Source organism: Periplaneta americana, chromosome 12 (assembly GCF_040183065.1).
Source record: "Periplaneta americana isolate PAMFEO1 chromosome 12, P.americana_PAMFEO1_priV1, whole genome shotgun sequence".
NCBI lineage: Eukaryota > Metazoa > Arthropoda > Insecta > Blattodea > Blattidae > Periplaneta > Periplaneta americana.
The window spans coordinates 147,097,675-147,104,631 of NC_091128.1; positions in this window are offsets into that span (position 1 = coordinate 147,097,675).

A 6,957-nucleotide genomic window follows, 5' to 3' on the forward strand; every position below is an offset into this window, starting at 1 on the left:
TGGCAAACAAAGAAACAAATGCTAGGGACGCGACAAAATTAAACAAATGCTAGGGACGCGATAAAATTGTGCGATAAGCAGCCATGATTGGTTGAAATACGTCCTTTCGTACCGTTTTATTGGTCAAAAGTAGTATGACGTAGTAAGAGTGTAATAGTCAGTATAACTAACATAAGAAAGTAATTAATTAATTTCATTTATACCAATTCTATAACATGAATATTGGACGTAATACGATGTGAAACGGACACTATAAAGGACTGAATACGATTTGAAACAAATGCTAGTTTTAAGCAGTCATTTACACTGTTAGCGAATAAGATTTGATACAATCAGAGTTCACAGCGTGAAAGAGCGCATCCGAAACTATACGAAAATATATCAAACTCAATTTTGTCCACCAGTGGACTTAATGAGATTTGAAACGATGCTCCTCATATAGCTAATCGGCGATGTAAGTAATGGAGGGGGGAAGGAACTGGCTGCCCTACCCCATTATCTCCTGGTCTAGTTGCCTCATGAGTGGTGCCTTGTTGGTATCAATTGTGAGTTTCAGACTTGTCTTCGGACAGTTGACTAAACAACAACAGGTGGAGTTTAGTTGTAGACTGTTGTAGAGGAGAAGGTGGAAATATGGGCTAGGAGTGGTAATATGGACTACCTCGTTTTTGACTATATATGGTGTTGTTACCTAGCAAAAAAGCTCTAAAAGTACATCTCGTGTCCACCAGTCAGCGTACACAAAGACACAAACCAGTTGCCTTTGTGGTGTGGATGTGGTGTGTTCTTTGTGTTTTTCATCAATTTTAAAGTTTTTGCAGGTATGTAGTTTCAATTTTATTGAAAGAAATATATTTCGTGTTTAGAAATCACGCTTGATGTGTTGCACTGATTAAGAATAGCTCTATCAGATGGCATAAGAGTAATATTTATTTAGAACAACAATTTATTTATTTATTTATTATTTTGCTAATAATTGTAACATAAAATATAAAATATACAGAGAAACTTTAGCTCGCCCCTGAAAGAGTAGAACTCGTGCTCAGGCGCGGATTCCTGAATTGAAATTAATAATTATACAATACAATTATAATTAATAATTATACAATACAATTTGCAATTATAGTATATAAATTTAAATTTACAATTTTTCAATTTTTATAAAATCCATACATAACTTTTTAAATTTAATACTAGAACTATTTGAATTGACAAGATTAGGATATTTAAATATAAATTTGTTATATATTCTTGGGCCTAAATTACTACTATGATTAAATACTGTAACAGTGTTGCATTTTGGTTCAAACAATCTTAAAGAATTCATACCTTTTGTTTCATAACTATGAGAATACAATTCAAAATTATTTCGATTTTTATGTATGAATTTTATTAATACAATATAATACATTTGTCTTACGTTAAGTACATTAAAGTCTAGAAACAAATTTTGAGATGGAAAATCAATAGGTTTATGAAGACATATTTTAATTATTTTATTTTGTAATAAATAAAGTGGATTAAAATTGGATTTAAATGAGCTACCCCATCCTATAATTCCATATATAATTACCGATTGAAATAAAGTTAAATATATTTTACGTAATAAACTTATTGACAACTAATTCCTCAATAAAACAAAAATTGCCATACATAATCTTAGAAACCTTCATGAGTCGATGCTGCTAGTATGGGCTACCGCTATATGTCAAATATGGGATAGGTAGCCCATATTATCCCATGTATTGTGGGTCCCTATCACCACGGCATGGCGCGTCCTCAGGTTGCGGATAGAGGAGACGGCCTCCAGATATGGAGGGCAGCTGCGAATATATTGAATAAGCAGTCGTGGACAGCCGATAAGAGTGGTCCTCCAGCTTGGGGGTTGGGCGAAGGGCTAACAACCTATCACCGTAAAAAAACAGCTTGTTACGTATCCCTATAATAAGCCTCGGAATAGGACTGATTCTCTGGCACGACCACAGCAAAGGAATAAGGTTTTGAGATTTGGCACTTGGAACGTAACTAGTCTTTATAGAACAGGAGGGGTAACATTAGTAGCAAAAGAACTAGCTAGATATAGAATAGACTTCGTAGGAGTACAAGAGGTTAGGTTAGATGGGAATGGCATATCACAAATAGGAGATTACTTGTTGTATTATGGGGAAGGAAACAATAATCACCAATTAGGAACAGGATTCTTTGTTCATAAAAGAATAAAATCAGCAGTAAACAAGGTCGAATTTATCAGTGACAGGTTATCATATTTAGTACTTAAGGGTAGATGGTGCGACATCATAGTTATAAATGCTCACGCCCCTACAGAAGAGAAAGACGACCATATAAAGAATAGCTTCTATGAGGAATTGGAACATACTTTTGATCAGTTCCCTAGATATCACATGAAAATTTTATTGGGGGATTTCAATGCTAAAGTAGGACGGGAGGATATTTTTAGACCAACTATTGGAAAAGAGAGCCTACACGCAATTAGTAGTGACAATGGAGTTAGATTAGTCAACTTTGCCACATCGAAAAATTTAATTGTCAAAAGTACAACATTCCCCCATAAGGATATATATAAATATACTTGGACTTCTCCAGATGGATTGACACACAACCAAATAGATCACATCTTGATAGATAAACGGAGACATACTAGTATAGTAGATATTCGAACTTTCAGGGGTGCAGACTGTAATTGTGACCATTATTTGGTGATTGGAGAATTAAGAGAAAGATTATCAGTAGCCAAGCGAGTAGAGCAACAAGTTAATATTACTAAATTCAATATTTTGAAATTAAAGGACGAGGAAGCTAAGCAAAATTATCAGGTCGAAATTTCGAATAGGTTTGCCACTTTAGAAAGTTCCGACGAAGTTGAGAAAGAATTAGATGTTAATAGTGTGTGGGAAAATATCAGCGATAGTATCAAAATTGCAGCTGAGCTGAGCATAGGTTATTATGAAACTAAGAAAAAAAAACCGTGGTTTGATGAAGATTGTAGCATGGTAGTAGAAAGAAGGAAGCAGGCAAAATTGAAATTCTTACAGGATCCAGTTGAAGAGAAGAGAGATAATTATTTCAATGAAAGACGGGAAGCAAGTCGTAGCCTACACTTAGGAATAAAAAGAGAGGTTACTTGAAGGAAAAACTGAATGAGGTAGAAACAAATAGTAAGAATAAAAACATTCGAGATTTATATAAGGGTATAAAGGAATTTAAGAACGGATATCAGTCAAGGGTAAAGGTGATCAAGGATGAGAATGGTGACTTGCTTGCAGACTCTCCATCAATCCTAAACAGATGGAAAAACTATTTTGCGCAACTACTAAATGTACATAGGCCAAATAGAAATGATCGGGACGAAATTGAAATACAAACTGCTGAGCCATTTATACCCGAGCCCACGCTTTCAGAAGTCGAAATTGCGATAGAAAATCTGAAAAAGTACAAGTCTCCAGGTATCGATCAAATTCCAGCAGAATTAATACAAGAGGGTGGAAATGCATTATATAGAGAAATTTATAAACTTGTACTTGCTATTTGGGAAAAGGAAATTGTACCAGAACAATGGAAGGAGTCCATAATTGTACCTATTTTTAAAAAGGGGGACAAAACCAACTGTGGTAACTTTCGAGGAATATCACTTTTGTTGACGTCGTACAAAATTTTGTCCAATATTCTTTTGAGAAGATTAACTCCGTACGTAGATGAAATTATTGGGGATCATCAGTGCGGTTTTCGGCGTAATAGATCGACTATTGATCAGATTTTTTGTATTCGACAGATAATGGAGGAAAAATGGGAGTATAAGGGTACAGTACATCAGTTATTCATAGATTTCAAAAAGGCATATGACTCGGTTAAGAGGGAAGTATTATATGATATTCTTATTGAATTTGATATTCCCAAGAAACTAGTTCGATTAATTAAAATGTGTCTCAGTGAAACATACAGCAGAGTCCGTATAGGTCAGTTTCTATCTGATGCTTTTCCAATTCACTGCGGGCTAAAGCAGGGAGATGCACTATCACCTTTACTTTTTAACTTCGCTTTAGAATATGCCATTAGGAAAGTTCAGGATAACAGGCAGGGTTTGGAATTGAACGGGTTACATCAGCTTCTTGTCTATGCGGATGACGTGAATATGTTAGGAGAAAATACACAAACGATTAGGGAAAACACGGAAATTTTACTTGAAGCAAGTAGAGCGACCGGTTTGGAAGTAAATCCCGAAAAGACAAAGTATATGATTATGTCTCGTGACCAGAATATTGTACGAAATGGAAATATAAAAATTGGAGATTTGTCCTTCGAAGAGGTGGAAAAATTCAAATATCTTGGAGCAACAGTAACAAATATAAATGACACTCGGGAGGAAATTAAACGCAGAATAAATATGGGAAATGCGTGTTATTATTCGGTTGAGAAGCTCTTATCATCCAGTCTGCTGTCCAAAAATCTGAAAGTTAGAATTTATAAAACAGTTATATTACCAGTTGTTCTGTATGGTTGTGAAACTTGGACTCTCACTCTGAGAGAGGAACATAGGTTCAGGGTGTTTCAGAATAAGGTGCTTAGGAAAATATTTGGGGCTAAGCGGGATGAAGTTACAGGAGAATGGAGAAAGTTACACAACACAGAACTGCACGCATTGTATTCTTCACCTGACATAATTAGGAACATTAAATCCAGACGTTTGAGATGGGCAGAGCATGTAGCACGTATGGGCGAATCCAGAAATGCATATAGAGTGTTAGTTGGGAGACCGGAGGGAAAAAGACCTTTAGGGAGGCCGAGACGTAGATGGGAAGATAATATTAAAATGGATTTGAGGGAGGTGGGGTATGATGATAGAGACTGGATTAATCTTGCACAGGATAGGGACCGCTGGCGGGCTTATGTGAGGGCGGCAATGAACCTTCGGGTTCCTTAAAAGCCATTTGTAAGTAAGTAAGTAAGCCCATATTATCAGCACATTAACACGTCCCGTATTTTCATTATCGTGATTTGCGTTATTTGTTACAGAATATTGCCATTGATGTGACATAGATTTCCTACTTATGTTTTTTTTTTTTTTTCAATTTTATTTTAAAATTTTTGTGATAGCCCATATTTAGACCCTACTACCTATAAAGGACCAGTTCGTCATTTTTTAAAAAAGCAATTATATGCAAATATCTATTGCAACTATTGACCTTTAGGACTGGAAAAATTTTATATGAATAATTACTCTGTATGTCAATGAAGATTTCCAAGCAATATGCCACACCATTTTCCATTATTATGAGGAAAACAAAATGGTAGGTTTACTTAATAGGTCTATCAGTCAGTAACTTTAATTGAATCGGTTATTTCGAAAACGTAACAGATTTTAATACAGTTCTACGCAGACTACTTCAGTAGCATTTATTACGTTAATCAAACTAAGTCAGTTTCTTATTAATTTCTATAGATGAAATATGTGAGTACTGGTAATTGATTAACTAGCGGACTTACTCGTGTTAATTATGTAAGTCTGTGCGGCTTACAGCTGTTTCGGTGCTTCATCACACCATCCTCAGAGCCTACTAGATCTCGGCGTCAACTCGAACTTCTCTGCCTGTTGTGTGGGTGCGTTTGATTGTTGAAAGGTGTTGAAAAATGGAGTCAAATAGTATATATGTACTGAAAGTAATCTGTGTGTTGAGAATTTGATCAGGGTGTGTTTTAGTGTGTCTGTATATTTCATATTTATCACGAGTAAGTCCGCTAGTTAATCAATTACTTATATTCAAGTGTTAAAAGTAGTGTACGCAAGATTCAAAATGAAATATGTGACTTATTAATATGGTCTACACCTTTGGAGTAACGGTTAGCGCATATGACCGTGAAGCCAGGTGGCCCGGGTTCGAATCCCGGTCGAGGCAAGTTACCTGGTTGAGGCCTTTCCGGGGGTTTTCCTCAACTCAATATGAGCAAATGCTGGGTAATTATCGGTGTTGAACTCCGGACTCATTTCACCGGCATTATCACCTTCTTTTCATTCAGACGCTAAATAACCTGAGATGTTGATACAGCGTCGTAAAATAACTCACTAAGAAAACGATAGGCTTAATATTTTATAGGAAAGGGTAAAGTGCACTCTGGTTGAAAAAGTAGGTCCTAAAATGCGCGCAAATGTCACATGTTTCGTTTTCGAAATAATCGATTCAATTGTAATTACATGTTGTGTTTTTTTATAGTTTGTTAATAAATTGTAACAGAATAACTTCAAACATCCATAACTAGAATCTTGCGCTTGGTCACTTTGAATGCAAGTTAGGTGTAGGCCTACGTCGATCATACTAGGTTCGCGTGGTATGGAGAGCAAGTTGCGAGCCAACAGTTTACGCTGCTGAGAAGCAGTCCCCTCACGCCTCGGTATACCCTTTTGTGTCTTGTGTTTACATCTTTTTATTTGTGTGCCCGTGTGAATAGCCGCGTCTGTGGCTGAAGTGCTAGCGTACTGGTATTGTATCCACGCAGCCCGGGTTCGATCCCCGGCCAGGTCGTAATGGAATTTGTGATGGACAAAGCAGAGAATTTTTCTTGGGATACTCCCGTTTCCCTCTATCATTTCACCAACACTTTTCACCTCCCCCTTCATTTCACCTGTCATCTACAGTAGTAAAAATAGACTGGGGTGAAGTCTGGAGGTAGTACGGGTTTCCAATGCGGATACAAGAAGGATTTTAGGCTCTGAGTCCCTGGAGTTCACAGGTTACTCGTATGCCGATGGTATCTGGCTCTACCTATCAGGATTGTTCACCATTAACTTCGGCTGATCAGGAAAGATTTGGTACTCCGGTCCCCTGGGGCCTATCAGCTACTCGTCCGCGAAACGGGATCTGGCTTTATCAGGATGGTCCACCTGTCAGCGTCGGCTGATCAGGATGGGCTTGGGGCTTATCAGACTACTCGTCCGCGAAGCGG